At 37.6% G+C, this 19,935-nt stretch overlaps 1 long non-coding RNA gene across 1 annotated transcript; it reads left to right on the top strand.

The window, feature by feature from the left end:
* The first annotated feature begins 2,460 nt into the window (after positions 1–2,460).
* On the top strand, positions 2,461–7,912 carry LOC149915980 (uncharacterized). The gene is made up of 3 exons (XR_016471072.1): positions 2,461–2,554; positions 5,765–5,860; positions 6,547–7,912. It is a non-coding gene; the product is annotated as an uncharacterized LOC149915980 (long non-coding RNA).
* The last annotated feature ends 12,023 nt before the right edge of the window (positions 7,913–19,935 follow it).

The raw sequence follows: 19,935 nt of genomic DNA, 5'->3' as shown, positions 1-19,935 counted from the left end.
TTTGTGATCAATCACCTTATATCGTTTTTAGGTTCTTGTGCATTAAGTACAAACCATGAAAGCTCAGTAGAGAAGATCATCCACAGACTGTGAATTGGAGGAAAAGAGAGGAGAAGTTTATTCTATAAATTTATTCTAGAAATCTTTCTAGCAAAATGTTACTGATCTTCAGGCATTTGTATTTTTATTTTTTCCCTTGCCAATTCTCAGCCAATGAACAAGAACATATCGTATTGCAACTTTCATTCTTCATAAAACAATCTGTTCTCTTAGTGGCACTTGTTATTAATCAAGGTTTTCTCCTTGCATTAGAGTCATTGGCTCAATCACTTCAGTATGTATAATCATTTACTTTTTAGCAGTACACTGGTGAGTAGGTGCTCATATATGTCTGTCAAAGGGATACATTTAGTGTTGCTTTGTAATTTCAGTGAGAACAGTAATGGTTGAAATGTGATCACTTTTTCTTAATAAAAAAAAGAAAGACATTCTCCACAGAAAGAGGAGAGAGTAAAAAGAATGGAATTTTCCAAACTCCATTTATTTTTGTATCATTGAAACATTCAAAAGTACAAGGAAATGCTTCTTCAAAATCAATCATTTCATAATGTATCTGCAGAGACAGTAGACTTGTGTTAGCCTGAAAAGAATGTGGAAAAGGCTAATTTGTTATAATAGTGCATGTATTTGCAGAGTACAGCACAAAAATTCTCACTCTAACAAATGAAATGGAGAAGGGAGATGGAGGTTGCATATAGATGTAATATTCTTTATTGATAAGGTATTGTTTTCCCTGCTTCTGTCTGAATTAAACAGAGATAAAGACAGATGAGATGTAATACGTCATTAGACATATATATTTTAATGCAGGAATGTAATTTTTGAGATATTAGGGGAAAAAAAATTGAGAGGCTCCAAAAAATGAATTAGTTGTTTTGTGTAAGTCAAGCCTGTTCTCCACTTGGAGACCTTACTGCCAGGCTATTTGAAAACGAAGAGAAAAGAGAAGAGAGAAGAGAGAAGAGACCATTCAAAAAGAAATGAGTGGCTATATATCTTGTTTTCAGAATTGGTCATCTCATGCTTTCCCTGAATTTTTCTGTTACCTATTTCCTGATTTCCACCAATGGCTGCACTGATTGTTGGGTTGTTGTTGTTGTTTTGTTTTGTTTTTTACTTTTCCAGACTTCACGTACTATCTGCTTTTCTTTCCTATCTATTTTAGCTAAGCCTTTTGATTTTCATGCCATACTACAGGTGAGTTCTGTCTTTTCTTTTTTCTTCTCCTGTCTTTCACCTTGCTTGACAATTTTTTTTGTACAGATCTGATGAGAAATCTTCCATTCCCACAACTCCCAATATTATTATTTTTTCTCTTTGAATGATTCTGCACCATCACAGTGTTTTACTGCATCAGATTCCAGCATTTAAGGTATCTTGCAAAGTCCTGATATCACTCATCTTTATCTCTTAGTTCATTTAATCTACCCTACTTACTCTTTGCTTATTTTCTCCAATTAAATTTTCATCTTTGAAGCTTTGTTTCTTTTCTCACACAATTCCATATGTCTTCAATAGCATTCTCTTTATCATTTTCAGTTCCTTCACTCTGGAATATTCCTCATAAACATCACAGTCTTCCTTACACATTCAGATACTCGTATCTATCTGCACTTGTTGGATGATAAGCTGGTTCTGAAAGAGGTGTACTTTCCACTTCCACAGGGCTGTGCCTGCCCCACTGCTCCCAGCTGAGAGCAGGACAAGAAGGCAGTGCAAGGGCAGCCCATGCAGAAGGACACAACGCTGCTGCTTGGGGCTTCTCTCCCCCATCAGCCCTGAGCGGTCACTGCATGCAACCAGCTTCAAGCTATTGCTCAGATGGTGACTACTGCTCGTGCTGTTTGTAGTATTTCAGTTGTGATGATGTAGTGCTGTGATTATTGATGCTGTTAGGATATAATTTCTTAATACTAATGCTGCTGTGGTAGGACATAGTGGCTCATCAAATCGCACCCCTGGTCTTTTATATTCCTTTTAGAAAAGAAAGAAAATCTTTGAGTATACATTTAATTTTCGTGCAGCTACCATTCAGAAAATGGTTATTATATAGAGCCTGATGGGGTTTTGCCTTGGAAGGTTCATGGATGCATTCTGTCCCTTAAGAGACATGCCTGCTCATGCAGGGCAGTTCTGGGCTGGAAGAGTTCAGTGAAACCTTCCCTGCCACAGCACCAAGGGGCCTCTTTGTTAGTGGATGATTAGTGTTGATTAGCAGGGTGATGACAACCCTAATTAGACTCTGAGGAAACCTGAGGAGCAAAACTTTGCAGCTGAGTTACAAAGCTGGACTAATTAGGAGGGCACTGCAGCACATTAGGACAGTACTCTGCTGTCTGGGTAAAAATGGCTGCTTGCTGCTGTAGCTCCTGATTTGTGTGGTTTTTAATGAAGATGTTCTTAATGAGGAACAAAATTTTCCTCCTGTAGGGATTTCCTTGGTTTTGGGAGGAGAAGGACAGCAGATGTCAGAAGATGCAGCCAACCCTACCTGGTAGGCCCTCTTCATTAACTGTGCTGCATGATTAGCTGGGTGATGCAAAGGCCGGGGCGTCCAATTACTAATGGGTCTGAGACAGTTATCATTTTTTTTTTAAAAACTGCTTAAAGCTTTTAATAATGCTGTGAGAAAAGAACCTTTTTTGGAGGTATGTGATATTCTGCATTGCATAATTCATCCTCATATAGTTTCTAAGAAAGTTAATGAAGTTATAGAGTAATTAAACCACATCTCTTGCAGCTTTGTTGGCTTTCTGTATATATGAAACAGGCATCGATATACTAGATGTTATCTCTTATAGAAGAGGTGCAGAATATTTTAATAGACATTGATATACTAGATGTTATGTCTTATAGAAGAGGTGCAGAATATTTTAATAGCCACTGTGCAATTATATTTTGAGCTACACAACTAGTGGGATTTATTGGTTTTCTTGTGTTTGCTTTGTTTTCGTTTATGTCTAGTTTGGCTTATATAAATCTACACAATGTAGTGGTTTAATTGCCAACAGAATCCAGGCTGAAAGCCAGCTTTTAAGGAGTACTAGTCTCATGCCAAAGTAATGTAGTGTCTGAATCTGGTGGGAGGAGAGGAGGATGCGGGAAGGAGTGTATGGGCTGTGGCTATAAATTACTGAATTCTGTGCCTGTCTGTTGGAACATCATGCTGTCACTGCAAAAATCAGAGGAAAACTGTATTTTCTAGATTATTGTGATTTGGTTTTTGCTTTTTTTTTTTTTTTTTTTTTTTTTTTTAAATATATTTAGTGTTATTCTAGCAGATCATAGAGAGAGAATTTGTCCATTCCACGCTTTACATAAAAAATAAGCATATGTGAAATGGGTTGGAAAGGATTTTTAAGAAAGCAACTCTAGCCCTCAGCTGCAGGTAATATCGTCTGCTTGATGATTTCAGAAGCTGACCTTCTTCTCAGTTTGCTGCTGCAGTACTTTTTCATTGAAACACACACTTCTTTCCTGAGGAGTTGGTTTTTAATTCTGTGATGAAGCATTTCTGCAATTGCAGAGCAGTTTTACTGTGTAGAGTTCTATTAGTAGACAGCTGAAAAGATCATTAAACTACAGTGCCTGGGGATTGCTCCTGTGCCATGTCAGAAACATGTCAAAGTCAAGATGCCGCCTCCCCTCCACAAAAGCACAAGTGAGCTCAGTTGAGATCTGCTGTAAAAATTAAACTGGGGGGATAAGTCAAGTGTAGGTTGAAAGAACATGGAGTATTCAATTTAAAATAACCCAGCCTTTTCCAAAGAAATGCATTGCTTCACAGTTATAGTTAGTATGGATATGCTTATCTTGATAAATTTAATTATTTCATGTAGTATAATGATCAGCCTTTTGTGTACTTTAGGAAATCAACTATATCAATACATATCATGTGTTATATATCTGATGTAAAGGGAGAAGGCATTCACAGCTGGAGAAAAGATGCATTAAATAGTCACAAAATATGGACTGTTTTACTTTCAAAATGATGTACAGTAATGGTATACTCCTCCTACATCTCTCTAGCTATACCTGCACCCTCTGCTCTGTTTTCTTCTTTGAAGTGCCTCTACATCAGTGCACGCAGCACAGAGAATAAACAGGAACAATTAGGGGTCTATGTGTGGTTGGAGGGCTACAGTGTCACTGCAATTACAGAGACCTGGTGGTCCATGTGACAGGAATGCTGCCATGAATGCTTATGTGCTTTTTAGCAAGGATAGGCCAGGAAGGCAACATGGTGGAGTTGCTTTTTATGTGAGAGAATAACTGGAACGAATCAAGCTCTGCCTAAGGATGAATGAGCGGAGAGGTAATGAGTGAGAATTAAGGGGCAAGATAATATGGGTGACACCTTTGTGGGTGTTTACTGCAGCCACCTGATAAGGAGCAGGAAGTTGAGGAAGCATTCTACAGACAGCTAAAGGTGTTAAAAGAGTCCTACGGCATGTTTTATGTGAGGAAAGAATGAGAGACCTGGGGCAGTTCAGCCTGGAGGAGTCTGAGAGGGGATCTTATCAATGCCTATAAATACCTAGTGGATGGGAGTGAACTGTATGGTGCCATTTTTCACTTTTCAGTGGTGCTGAGTGACAGAGCAAGTGGCAGTGGGCCCAAACTGAAACATAGGAAGCTCCATGTGAACATGGGAAAAGATTTCTTTACTTCAACAGAACATGAGAACAGGGTGCCTAGAGAAGCTGTAGAGTCTCCTTCTCTGGAGATGTTTAAAACCCACCTGGATGCTTTCTTATGCAACTTGCTGTAGTAACTGCTTTGGAGAGGTTGGGCTTGGATGATCTCCAGTGATTCTGTCCACCCCCTACAATTCTGTAATTCTGTGATACGCAAATAGTAGTCTATATGTGGACAGTAGTGTATATATGCAGCAGCTTGTTCAGCCTGGAGAAAAGAAGGCTGCGGGGTGACCTCACTGCAGCCTTTCGGTACCTAAAGGGAGCCTACAAACAGGAGGGGAATCAACTCTTTGAAAGGGTAGATAACTGCAGGATGAGAGGAAATGGTTTTAAGTTGAAGGAGGGGAGATTTAGGTTGGATGTCAGGGGGAAATTCTTTACAGAGAGAGTGGTGAGGTGCTGGAACAGCTGCCCAGAGAGGCTGTGGATGCCCCGTCCCTGGAGGTATTCAAGGCCATAGATGGGGCCCTGAGCAGCCTGGTCTAGTGTTAAATGGGGAGGTTGTTGGCCCTCTGTGTGGCAGGGGGGTTGGAGATTGATGATCCTTGAGGTCCCTTCCAACCGTGGCCATTCTGTGATTCTGTGTGATTCAGTTGCTATTAAGTATTAACAAATAATACCCATTTTAAATACTGTAAGTCTACTACTGAAACCAGCCTGGCTTGTACCTCAGTGTGTGTGTGCAATGTACTACCCTGAGACTTACCTGTTCATTGCTTTAAGAATCCATTGATTTTAGTCATATTATTATGTTAGCCAGTTTCCAAGTATTTCTTTGTCCTTTCCTTGTAGTACAGTAGACTTCCTAATCTTTTATTTTTTTATGGCCTGTTCAGTGTAATCTCCTGTACCACCAAAGTTGGAATATTTGACTCAGTTTTAATTCATGGAATGCTACCAAATTTGTACTTATACAATAATCTAGGTTGATCTATATGGTCAAATGTGCAATACTCATAATACTGTAACTTAAATATATTTTATTTTTCTCTATTCTCATAAAGCGTGTGCTCTGCTCCTATGGCTGGCATGACAGAGAAGTTCAGCAGAATGAACGCTAGCAAGCCAGTGATTAAGTGCTCTCAAGAGATCTAAATAAGGTGGACTTCTAAGAACGTGAATCTTTCTTCTATCCACGTGCAAATACCCACACTACTTTTGTCTGGAGTTGTTCTAGGCTTCCCCTGAAGAAGAAATACAAACGCATGGAATGTGTGATTTGCATCCTTACCAAATTCATCGCCTTTCTTAAAATACGGGGCTGAATTTAGTGCTCAGTTTAAAACTGCTATTTCTGTAATTGTTTAAAGGCCAACTGGCGAGGCACTAAACAAAAGCTATCATGTTCGTAAAGCAAAAATCATTTGCTGTAACAGCTTCTTGCTATTTTGTGATGCAGGGGGATGGGAAGGCTTTGAAACCTACTCTATGAATCATTCCCAACATCTTGTGTTACGTGAATATTATTTTTAAGTGTGTAACTATGCTATTAGAGCCTTCTGTGATTTAGAGAGAGCTTTCAGAATACTAAAAAGTCATTATTTACTTTCTTACAGTCTATTAGTGCTGAACAGTCCTCATGCAGGCTCTGCTGTGGCAGGGTTGATTGGTTCTCAGTGGACTTGTCTTGTTAATAGCAGGAAAGAGGCTCTTGCTGATATTTCTACTCCCATCCAGAATGTGACTCCTTTAGACAGCTAATTGTATTGCATTTGAACTTCCTCCCTGATGTGGCAAAATGAATGTCCTTAGACCTCTACATTAAATAAAAACCTTTTCTTCATAGGTGCCAGTGTTTCCGCAGCTTACCAAATAAGAAGCCTGAGCCTTGGTGACTGAGACGGGTCGTCTTCCTTTCTGTCAGTGAAACCTCAATGTCAGGAAGATGGAATGCCTCTGGGCCAGGTTGGGAAGTTGTGTTGGGTACCATTGCTTTTCCCATGCAGAATACTTGTACCTTTTCCTGGAGCTAGCAAATATTTACATGATGAGACTGGATTGCTGTCTCCTAAAAAACGGAGTGCTAAATGCACTGTCTCATCATTATTTAAACTTCGGGGATGCTCTGATACAGGGCATGAATGTGAACTGTAGGAAAGCTTTTCTGCAGCAGATCAAGCTCTACAGCTGGGAATGAATGAAAAAGTAGCAGTGCGGAGACTATGTTTACATGCAGTTCCTTGCAGTTTTACTGCCAGTGGCTGTTTATTGAACTCTACATGCACGTGTAACTGTTATCTGTCAGCAGTATGAGCTGAAATGGCAAGGCAGTGCAGGTTGAACATTGTCAGGTAACGTTAAGGTCTCATTAAGATTTAAATCATTAAAACTATATTTTCACATGTGTTTGATAAACTGAGATCCATTAAAGAAAACTAAGGTTTTTGTTAGCTTGACTGCATGTTAGATAGTAGCAAAACCAAAAGTCCCGTTCAATCTTTACTTAGATTTCTGCAGTTAGGAGGTGGTGGTGTGGTATCTATTAGCTTTTTTGGGGGTTGGCTTATGAAAATTAATGGATGTGTAGATCACCTCTTAAATTATACAGTGGGAAGGACTTTAAGGAGAACTGAACCGTTTTCATGTACTCCGGAGACTTGGAGAATCTTTGAAGAATGAGAGTTTGTGTTACACAAGCATATCTGTGCCTTAGAGATAGCCAAAATATTCTTCTACCCGTGTTGGGTTTGCTGACAAATGCTGTTTTGGTTACTCTAAAGATCCATCCTTATTCTTTATTTCGTGTTTCCTTCATTCACGGTTTATGGATTGTTTAAAATAATGTGAGTGTTATATAGTTTTGGAGGATAATTGGAGAGAGATATGTAACTGATGGTATGAGTTGGTGTGCTTCTTCAATGTGACAGCCAAGTGAATGACCAGCTTTTCTAAGAGTGCATTATTTCAATGTGTTTGTAACTTTTAATGAATGAAATAAAACATGACAAGATAATTTGGGGTATACCAGTGGAAGAGAGACGTGAGTTTAGGTTTTGATCTGAATGATAAATGGGGCATTTTCCATCCAATCTTTCATGGTTTGAGTGAGAGTTATCTGGTTAAAAATGATTTCAACAAACAATGTAAAATTGGCGGTGGCCATTTATAATATGAACCACTAACAATTGAATAATAGCTAGTTTATTTTCTCCAGGGTATAGTATCTAGTTTATGAATGCACTTGTACTTCATAAATCATTCTCAAGAGCAAAAGGGAGAAAAATGAAAAATCCATTTTCCTTCAGCCCCCAGGGTCTTTATTTAATTTTTAATGAAATAGAGAGGATACTTCATCAATGGCAGCAATAGAATGTTTTCAATGCTCATCTTTGAAAACAAACAGAAACAAATCTTAAACCACCACTAAATATCCCCATCCCACAGCCCAAAACAAATAAGGCGAAGGAGCTGCCTTGAGAGACGAAGCTGATTTTAAATTGAATAGATTTTTGAGGCATTTAAAGATTTGCCAGTTACTTAGCTTAGGTGTGAGATGTTCTTACCTTGCAGATAGTAGAATAAAGTCAGTGTTAAATGTTTATATGATTTTTAGATGGTGCAATACTTCAAAACACAAATGTATTAAGGCTATATATTTTCTTTCAGGTTCTGGTTTATGTGACAATGGGAGCTCTGGAATCAGAAAAGCTCTGCTTGAATATGACATTTGTCCTTTAATTATCTTAAATGGTGACTATAAGTCTCTGTGTATATCATAGGGCAGTGTTATTTAAAATTCAAATAACGGAATTCTGCTGAGTGCAATAGTGTAACATGCTAATATGGTGTGAGCTCAGAAAAAGATTTTTCTCCTGTTGATTTAAGTGTCAGCTTTCTCAGTCTGAGGCACAGTAGCATCATGAGATAATCTAATTTAGCCTCATGAATATCAGAGGTTATTTTACATTGTGTACCCTTGTATTTTATTTTGTTCACGCTGATATTACTGAGCTCATTCTTCATAGAAGCGTCTGCTTCTGATTTGAGGACATCGCGAGAGGGAGGGAGGAAAAAAAAGGGGGGAGGTTGTGTGTGATGGGGAGGGAAGGTGTAGAGTATCATCCAAGGAATAATCATTCCTAAAATATGTAATGTATTTCCAGGTTACATTCATTCTTCTTGAGTTACTTCCTAGATTCTGCTTTGCTGCCAGATTTACACACTCTTCAGTGCTACTGATTTTCCTCTGATGAACTCTTCTAAGCTCAGACCTATTCTCAGTCATTTCTTTCATAAATTTCCATATTTTCACATTTTCCTAATGTTCTCAAATTGTGTGTTTCTTCCATTCAAAGTGAATGCTAGGCACAGGCTCAGTGGTTTAGCATCTGTCTCGCCCTATTTCATCGTACTAGAATAAGTTGAATAAGGAAAGTCACTGTGGCTTTTCTTGCAGAAAATAGGAAATCCTGGTGGTGAATTTTTAGCAGAACTACTTTTCTCATCTAGTAATCATGTTATTGTTTTGCTTTCAGTGACATTTGTCTATTGATACAGTCTCTTACTTTCACTAGAAAGTCTGTCAGTCCACATAACAAACTCTTACCTACAGTGAAAGAAGGAAGAGCTCTCATTCTCAGACCAATGGGATATATTTCTAAGAAATATTCTACTGCAGCCATTACTAACTTGATTTTTAGTGCATCAACCAGATTGCAAACAATAAGTGCTTTTCAGAAGTGTATACCAAGTAACTTCTAGAAAGCAGGTGTAGAATCTAGGTAATCTTTGCATAAAGCTCAAAGCTCAATCACCATTATGTATTCCTGCATCTTAAAGCTTAAGAATAAGAATTGGGGTTTTATGTAAATGGATGATCAACACGAAATTCAGTCAAGACTAATGCTTATCTTTAGCACTATGCTGTCTCCTTTAAGTATTTCAGTAAGTAGTTCTTTGCACTGCCTGCACTGTCATACCTGAAACAACTGTTCTGGAACATAAGTGAAGTTGCTGCTTTTCATTGTCTGAGGTATGGATTTTAAATTTGCTGCCACTTACCTCTGATGGTAGGAGTATTACTATTTTTGTTACTGGTGCTAGAACATACTGTTGATCATTCAATTTCCTTTTCTAGTGTGCTTTCTGTAACACATTGCTGTGTGGTATTACCGTGCTGCATGTGCGAACAGTATGTAGAAGGTGCATATTCAATTGTAATATACAGGACAGATTATGGGAAAAATAAAAGTGTGTAGCAGCAGCTTGAAGAGCATTTGAAAACCCCATGCAGAATCCAGAGTTCCAACCTAGTTGTGCATCACCAGCAAAGTGAGTCTCTGCATAGCAGGCCTAAATGTTCTTTCCATCCATCAGCAGATGAAACTCTAGTTTCTTAGTGTTTTTTCTCATGCACAGTAATTAGTTATTTTTCTGCCTTAGATGGCAGTTCAGCTAAATTTTTATTACTTCATGTGCTCATGGCTCATTTATTGTTTTATTTTTCTTCTCTGTTTGCTAGATTTATTACCTTTGCATGAAATAATTCTTTTGAGATAACTGCATACTTCCGCAGAGGCTTCTTCAATTTGAAGTTGTTCTGCAGTTTTGGTTCCTGTTGCTCATAAACAAAATGCCACTAGCAATCCACGTGGCTTCTGCCAAAAGGTACAACTGTAAGAATTAGAAGAAGCTCAGCATGAAGAAAATAATCTGATTTCATAAGTTCTCACATTTATAACTTTTCATCAAAATTAAAGTTCTGTGAATACCGTTTCGTTGCAAGACTAAAAATTCTAGCTTGCTTGTAGTTCTTGGTCTGCATTTTCAGGAGAGATGCAGCAGGATGGTCAGTGTTCTGAACAGCTCAGCTCTCACGCATTCTTCTGGTTTGATATTTGGACAGATTTTCAAAAAGTAATGAAACAAGTGCAGTTAGTCTCATAACATTTGGGTTAAGATCATGCTTCGAGTCTCTCTTCTGAAGCTGCAGAGACGGGTTAGCAGTCCAAAGCAAAGAATCATTTTGCAAAATGAAACCAAAAAACCCTCTCAAATTCTACGTAAAAATCTTATAACAATAGGGCAAACAGTTCTAGTATGCTTTCATTGTACAATCTGACCTATTCTGGGAGGTGCTTATGTTAGAAGCATAGCTATTAGATAAGAGAGACACGATTCTCTGTGGGGCACTTCAAAATTCAGACCAGCCTGTTTTTGTAACTTAGCATTGTCCTAAGCTTGGTTGGCAAAGAGTTCTGCATGATTTATCTATAAATAATTGAACTGCAAATAAACCTGTTGTCACCTGAAGTACATGGTAACCTTAATAATAATGTTAGGAATAGCCTTAGTATGGTGAAAAACAGATGAGATGCAAACATATTCCCTAGCAACAATGCAGATACTGAGTTACATGAGCAATTGGATACCACTCTTGTCACAGATATTACATTTCTCTGTATCGCTGAAGATCAGCTAATTAAAAAATGCATTTAGCCAGAGGAATTATTGTTATGAAATCACAGATATGCTGTAAGCAAATACAAAGAAAAAGTAATAAAGCCTAATTTACTTACGAACACTCTAATCCATCTGCTATACCAATATATCAACATTAAGATTATCCAGTATTATTGTAGTATTCCTTTTTCCAAGTGTGTTCCACTCAAAAATAGTGAGGATTAGAATTCAGTACTGTAGAAGATGACCGTGAGAAACAAATTCAAATGATGATGAAATAATTGTGTTTAAATTCCAAAGAGCGGTGGTTAATATGACAGTGCTCAGGCATGTTTCGTTCATTTGTGGTTGGAATTAAAGAAATTTCTTATCATTTTAATGCTGCATAAAGTAACTGCCATGTCCATCCTTGTGGACAAGTGATTCTCCTTGATAGTGCTGATGAATTTCTTATCTTCTCCAGAAGGAAGGGAGTAAGAACATCTGAGGACAGAATGATGACTTTTTCTCTCCTATATCTATCAGCATTTCTATAATCGTGTGAAATTCTGCCTGAGAGCATATTTAAAATGTGTGTATTTGAACCTTAAAAGGTGGATGCAAAATGACTCCTGACAGCAGATCATGTAGACAGAGCTCTGCAAATCATCGCATTTATAGTTCTGTTTCAGTTTTTAGTCTTCCAATTTTTAGAAAACTAGATTAACTAAATCAAACTAGTTGGTACTTTTTCCTTGGTATGTCATTATATGGGGGGAAAAAAAAAAAGAAAATATCTGTTCCAGTAATTTTGCATTTTGCTTTTTTAGCATCTACTAACGTCCTAGTGAAACTAAGCAACAGGAAATATACACTAAGGATTCTTTTGTATATGCATTCTTTTTTGTCCTGCAAAGCAGCGCTGATCTGTTACATAGGATGAGTTCTTCAGTCCCAGCAGAACTGATAGGTATTTGGAATCTTTACCAGAAATTGGGAAGGGAGATTTTATATCCACTCCTTGCACATATTGCCTTGAACAGGTGTTTGCTGCCTGTTGCCAGGAAGCAGTTACTTATCCAGTCACGTATCTGTATGCAGTGCAGCGTAGCACCCTGGATCTTGTCAAAAGAAAGTCCCAGTCTCTCTCCAATGAGATAGTTGTGGCTGGTGAGAAGCCATCCTTTTGAGAAGATGCCAGGCAAACGATATAATCAGTCTGTACCTTTGGCTTAGCAAGCCCTTCTGCCTAATTTTTAAGGGTGGGAGTAGCTCTCTCTTCAGCTTCTCGCTTCTTTGGCCTCTTAAAGTAGCACATTTGGTCCATGACAACATAGGTTGACTCCAGCTTTTCATTGAAGATAGAAAGTTTGTGTGAAGCTGGTTTTAAAAAAAGTAATAAATACCTAATCTTGTACCGACTTATGCTTATGCTCCATAAGCATCTCCTCAGCTTCTGCATTTAACTTCACTCAGTTATCACAAACGTGAAAACCATTACTGCGAACTGCTGGCTCTGACTTAAGCAATTTCCTAAATAATTTTATTGACAGTTCTACTGCTGTTGCTGACTTGCAAATACCTGATTTATGGAGAAAAACACCCTTTCACATATGTCTACCAGTAAATTTTGCCTCTTGCAGTACTGTGAGTAGTCTCCTTTTCACACAGATGGGTATGAGCTGAAATAAGCTCTGCGATGTGTTCAGAGCCATGTGACTGGGAAAGCAGAAATGAACAATTTACTGTGAAGCATTTATTTATTTTTTTTCTAGGAGAGGCATAGGGGGAAGAAGGGGTAGGGATGTACAAGGGCTGCTCTGAGAGTGGTGCCTCCTGTTCTATGATGTAGGCCCACAACATCAGAGGTGGATGTTGATGGGATGGCAGTAAAGGTTGAACCTTCCCACCACTGTTCCATTATGTTGTGTGGCTGTGTGACAGGTGGCAGCAGAGGGGCAGTCCGACAGAATTGCATCTGACATATGGAAGCACATATGAAGCAAAGGGCTGGAACTGAATTCCTACGTGTGGAAAAAATGGCAGCCAGTGACATTCATCAATGCTTGCTGAACAGACCAACATGTGGATGTGAGCACAGTGAAGAGGTGGGTGGTGCATTTCAGCAGTGGTGATAGGGGCAAGTAAAACAATTTTTTTTTGCTACAGACATACAGTTATGAATGTGGCATGCAAACTGCTGGTCATTGCTGGCAAAAACATAGCTTATGGTGATGACTATGTTGAAAAAGCTGTCACTTTGCTCTATCTATAGTGATAGTGTTGTTATGCTCTTTGAAGCTGCTGTAGTTTCTATGAAAATAAATAGAAAGCATTACTTTTTGAGTCATCTACATATATTTTTTTATAAGCTACCTACTACGTTCCTGGGGTGTATTTGGCATACAAACACAACACTGCTAGTGTGAGATCATTTTTGATGCTGAGACTGTTTGTGTCACCCTTTTCAGTTGAATAGATGAACGTTTACTGAACACATGGAATTAACTAATTACATCAGCTATTAATGTTTTTAACTCTGAATTACTTCATGAATACAAATTAATTTTCATGGCGGTCTCAAAGATTAACCTGGATTATACTGCTGTGTACTAATTCTTATAAGGTGTTCTGTTAGCACATATTTGCAGATATCTATGTCAAAAATGCATTCAAATGTTGTCCTTTGAATTCTCCATTCCACATCATGATTAATAGCAAAACTGTAGACTGTCATTGCTTTTTATGACTTTTCTGTTCTAAAAGATGATCCCTAAGTCTCTCCAAGTGTATCATGCTTTCTTACTTTAATTTTTTTTTTTTTAAGAAAGCCTTGCTGTTTTTAAACCTCTTTTTATCCCTTGAGCTGTCACCAAAGACAGGCTTTGCATTATTTAGCATTTTTAATTCAGCTTGAAACATTTCTTAAAGAAACAATGTGATCTATGTAGAAAAATTTCTCCTTTCAGTTTTTCAACTATACGAGTCAAAAAATAGCAATTCTTCGTGTAAGAAGGCTCAAGACAGCACTGAACTGTTTCCTTCTACACATGAGCTCACTCTCAATGTTCAGGCTGCCTTTATTTCAGAGAAGAGCGTGAGATAGTAAGGAGTGCTATAAAACACTGGGGATTGGAAATGCAGCTTTTGGATGCAAGGGAGTGATAGGTCAGGGGTAGGCAGAGAGCACTGTGAGATGGAGAAAAATTGACAACTTCTACAAGTAAGGCTTCTGCTCAAATGCACTGAAAGGAAAGGATTTCACCTTTGTCTTTCGTTTTCTTTTTGATGGTGTTGAACACTGCAGAACATTTGTTCCGTGGAGGATGTAGTCAAAGAGTCTGTTGTCTCTTCTTTGGGAGAACAAGGGAAAAGAAGAATGCTTTGAGCAGTGCTTTTTCTTTGCCCAGAGGCTCTATATTTGAAGTAACAGAACTACATGTAAAATGAAAATGATTGCAAACCATACCAATGTAAACAATGCTTTTCCTTTTTCCTTCATGACATTTTTCTATCTTTGATTCATTTCAGGGTCATGCATTAGGGTTATATTCCAGATGTTCTTTTATTTTTTTGTTCTCTTTCTATTATAATTTCTTTCAAAATATTTTTTTCTAGTCTCCATGAATGCTTAAATCTACATCAAAATCTGAATCCTGACAAGCAATAATACAGCACCAGAACTGCATATAGTGAAATGTACTCGGAGGGTTTGCTGGTGGAAATGTCATGGGTGGTTTGCCTAAATTCCTTTGTTCTATCCTTGCACAGGCTCTTTGAAGTGATCTTGATGGCAGAGGAATAACAGTCAGAGTATTGAAAGAAAATGAAGTGAGCATATGGTGTCAGTTTTGGAAATTATTATTGACAAATATTGTTGCATTTTAGGAGTTGAGTTTGGAAAATTATTGATATATACTTGTCACCAAACTAGTAGTACTCATGAAACTTAATGTTAGCAAGTAATTAATTCAAAAACTGCTTGCTAACAACTTACAAGCATAGCAACATCCTGGGTGGTAACATCTACTCATTTGCAGTAGGTTAGTAAAATAGTTCCCAGAAGATTCTGTTTGGAAGAGACCTTGTTATCCCCACTTCTGCTTCATATTCACTGTAGAGCACTTTTGGCTCTGTGTTGGCTCAAGGCCTTGTACAATTGTTTCAAATAACTCCAATGATGGAAGTTCCACCAGATTTCTGAATCACTGTTCAAGTATCTGGCTGCCTTCATAGTGGAAAGATGTTGTTCTTGTATTATCTAGTGAGAATTTTGCATGCTCCAACACATCTGTTGCATGAGTTTTGTTAGGGTGTGCAGTTCTATCCAGGAAATAATTTATGCACCTAATAAACTATGTATTTGTCTCTGGGGGCGGGGGAAACAAACCAACAGAATTTTTTTTTTCTTTCCAAAAGCCTTTGAGATTGGCACTAGATGACTTCTATGAAGACTGAAGAATAGATATTAAACCCAAGAACTCTTGAGATTTCATCATGGTGCTACATTTTCAAGTGTTAGTGTAGTAGGTTTATTCAGCACATCTACTGGAATTATCTAAACTGGAAGCTTTTTACAAATAAATAGTTTTAAGGAATGTATAATAGATGTATATTATATATTCCTTTACTTTGTATTGCACACTTTCACTTCCTAGCTGTTTAACAGCTTCCTGAATATGTGAATTTTTCAGTAGACTCTTAGTCTGTGATCTCATTGTCAACTTCAGTACAGGAATTACATGGTACAAACACAAATTACAACGCATTGTTTGCTTCCGTGAATCTTTTATTTTGATTGGAATTTTATAATTCTAATCAACTTTGTTCGTTCTTATTGCTAATACTTAGTAACCCAAGGAAATTGCTTGTAAGAATCAGGATTAATTATTTGACCTTGGCTTTATATACACTCTAATCTAGTACTAGAGATATTTAAATGTGGAGAAAGATGTGCCTGTCCTTCACACATTGGCCTTTAGTTTTCCTCACTAATAGCTTTAGTCATTTCATAACGTATTTTACAAGCAAGGTCAAGTTAACAGGGGCTTTTATAGGCCAATATTTTACAGGAAATCGGTGAACCAAAAAACTGTAATTATGTATGGGAAATAATCCCTTGAACAATTAGTGATGATTAACTGGCTGTTATCATTGAGACAAGTTGCAAGGATTTGATGTAAGAGGTAGAAACCAACTTAACAAACCTATGCTAAGTGTTACGTATTTCATAAAGCTCTCCATTTATTTTCTCGTACCTAACAATGGTGCAAGTCCAGCTCTAATTGTGGTTTTTAACTGTTGGTATTGTAAGCTATAAAACTGCATTTTCACACAGTGTTGCTGCTTCAAAAAGCAGTGAGCTCATTGCTCGTGTACAGTATTAAATGAGTGTTAGCAGCACTGAAAAATGTTCATCTGGCTAGGTATTCTATGCACCACCATAGTTCTTTTCAAACTGGTGTGATTCTGTGCAGCAGAACACAGTTGTATGATGTTGCTAAGTGTCACTGTACAGCTTTCAAATAGGATTGAGAATCAGATGTGCACAGCAACCAATTTCCATGCCACTGAAATCAGTAACCACCCCCGTGAAGCATGGACATGAGGAAACCAGACAGAACAGAGCATCTCTGAGGGGAAAAAAAGAAAAAAGAGAAGAGAAACAAACAGCTGTATTGTGGATGGAATGTGCGGTCTGATAGAGCCCAAGATACATGTCCTAAAACTGCCTCACGTATGTCCTTCCACATCCAGGAATCTCTACTGGAAATATACAAGCATGGGGGAGGAGGAGCTCCAAGTGCTCTTGAATAGATCATTGAAATTGCAATGATGCCTAAAAAAAAAAAAAAAAAAAAAAAAAAATTATCTAGGGTAGTTGAAGCTTGTTTTAGGAAAGAAAAATCTCATGTGCTCAGCAGAATATTTGGACAAATGACAAAAAAAAAAAAAATTGAGACTGAAGGAAACTCTGTTGATTTTCAAGCTAAGTAAAAGCCAAAGGCTAGAATCACAATGAGGATCTACATTTAATAAATACTTTCTGGCAGTTACAGTATATCTCTGGTAAATAAGAGATGCGGGCTCAAATCCACTCAAATTCCTTCAGAACAAAGGTCTGAATTCCTTTTTTATCCCAAGTAAGTTGCTAATATGTCAGTCAGTAAAGTGTTCTGAGCTCTCTTCATCTTTTTTTCTGAAGCTGTATCGTTTCATACAGAATATTAAAATTTTCATTGGAACAGGGACTAGATCCCAGATGTCCCAGGTTTCGGGAAGCCGATCTAATTAGCTGTAGTGTTCACCCATATCTCTCACAGAGCAGTTTCATCGGCGTTCTTAACCAGACTTTCACTGGAGGTTTTACCTGGGTTTATAGGCCATAGTGCAACGCATCCCCCAGGTGGCTTCACTTCATGCATAGGCTGCTCTCACAGGGGCTATTTACAAAAATAATATCATAAAGTAACTACTGATTATTTTGATAAAATTATTCTATAAAATGTACACCATTTCAGTCACTACTTGTTTTAAAGCATGTTCTGTATTTCTGGAATACTGAAGAAATGAATTAGGTCTTTTTATAATTTTGTGTGATTTCTACAAAAGTACAAATTCACCTGGCACAAAATTAAAAAAAAATAATAATAATAAATACTACACTTTCAATCTGAAAAAAAGTCAAAATAGTCTGAAACAAACCTTCCAGGCGTATATATTATTTTTACAGTGCAGAATAATTTCTGTTTTGTACAGTTAGTGCTGATTAAAAGAAATTCACCTCATTGAATTTAATAAAACTAGCTAATTTAAGAACAGTCAGGGTATTAAAATTTACTGTACATGACAACTGCTCTCATTTAAGAATGCACCCTACTACCTCTATTTGATTAGATTTCTTATTATAAGTTCTGAAAAGGTTAATGAATACCTTAACAAAGCAGCTCTGGTTCTATAATTGGGTGTAATAAGAAGATACAGCGATGGGCTTCTTTGTTGTTGTAATTTAGAACTCAGATGTGTTGTAAAAACAACATAGTAAGTGTAAAGAAAAATAAGGTCTCCTAAGTTCATGGTTTGAAGATAGAAATTGTTTTATACTCCAGCTGGTGTAAACAGCTAACAAAACTCTGCAATTCCGTGCTCTTTATCTACAAGTATTTATCTCAAAGGCAATTATTTTTCACTCCCATAAGTGGAGACAGAAAACGTTACAGGAAATGAAACCTTGTAAAAAGATATCTCCTGAACTCATCTGAAACCCAGCTATGCTTTGAGTATCTACTGTGGGATTTGAAATCGTCTTCAAAGTCATTCTATGCCTTTCACTCTTGCCTTCAGTTTTGCTGGAGTAAAAATGAGAGTCTGGTCATCTTTGCTCATGCAAAGGATCTACTTTCTTGATTATTTGGGGAACCTGCTTCCCTCTGAATCTAGTTTCAGGCTGCTACTCCTTTCAGCAGTGTTCCTTGAATATGTATGATGAATTATACACAGGAGTATACCTTGCATAAACTAATACTTTTATGTGTACCGAGCTTCTTTCAGTCAAGTCTCACTGACTGCATTTGCTCATCTCATTCCTAACCAGCTAGTACCTAAAGATTTTTATTCTTTCCTATTTTCTATTTCATGTTCTTTCAACTCTTGCCAATGCTTTTGCTGGTAGTTTCCAATTCTCAAGCCTCACCTTTCTTGCTCTACTGAACTTAATTTTGTCTGTACTATATAGGTCTTTAATGTATGATATCCTAAGCCTTTTCTGCACTGATGAAGTTTTCCAAGTTTGTTCCATCAGAAAATTCATGAAGAATCATAGAGTAGAATCACAGAATCATAGAATCCTTAGAGTTAGAAGGGACCTTTAAAGGCCATCCAGTCCAACTCCCCTGCAATGAACAGGGGCACCACAGCTAGATCTCTCTGCCCAGGGCCTGATCCAGCCTCACCTTGAAAGTCTCCATGGATGGGGCATCAACATCATCTCAATGCAACCTGTTCCAGTGCCTCACCACCCTCACTGTAAAAGACTTTCCTTTCATCCAAGAGCATCTTCTATTTTTATTTAAAGTAATACTAGTGAGAATGCTTCACAAGATGGGTCCATAAGTTCCAGGGGCTGAGGGGCTTACAGATTCAAGTGTAAATTTGATATTTATGTACTAGCAGAAAGGGAAAATTAAAACTTGAACATATACTGGATCTCAATTTATTTCTCTCATACCTATTTACTCTGGCTGAGTCAAGCTGTAGGGGAAGAATTTGATTCATGTTGTTTTTTATTTAGCATTTAGTGTAACACTACTTTTTGTGTATTAGATTTCTCAACTCATTCTACCTGAAGTCTCTTCCGAGGAAAATCAATTATTTGCTAATTTATATTTCTAGTAGAGCCTATGATATGGAACATCTTGTAGGAAACGGAGGAGGACATCAATTTGGCTGAAAGATTGTACATGTTAAAAACGACGTGTCCTTAACACTGTTCATCTTAAATCTGAAAGGCAAATACACCAATTGAAATAGACCAACTCAGTCTTTCCTAGGAGCTGGATAGAAAAAATACAACTTATTACTTTAGAAAGATTGCATTTGCAAATTCTGTTCTTAAAATATAATTACAGCAGTGATTTCTACGTAGTTTAGTCTTATATGGATATATGCATATTTCTGCTTTTCAGCTGGTGTAAAAAGTGATTGTTCCCTAAGCCAGTGAGCCCATGTGAGTTTTCATGACGTGTATGTGCTGAACAGTGGGCAACTAGCTTGAAGGAGCCATGTGAGGAGGTTG

This window comes from Phasianus colchicus, chromosome 14 (assembly GCF_987193195.1).
Source record: "Phasianus colchicus chromosome 14, bPhaCol1.hap1.1, whole genome shotgun sequence".
Classification (NCBI taxonomy): Eukaryota; Metazoa; Chordata; class Aves; order Galliformes; family Phasianidae; genus Phasianus; species Phasianus colchicus.
The sequence above is the reverse complement of the archived record's forward strand: the minus strand, read 5'-3'. Positions and strand labels throughout refer to the sequence as shown.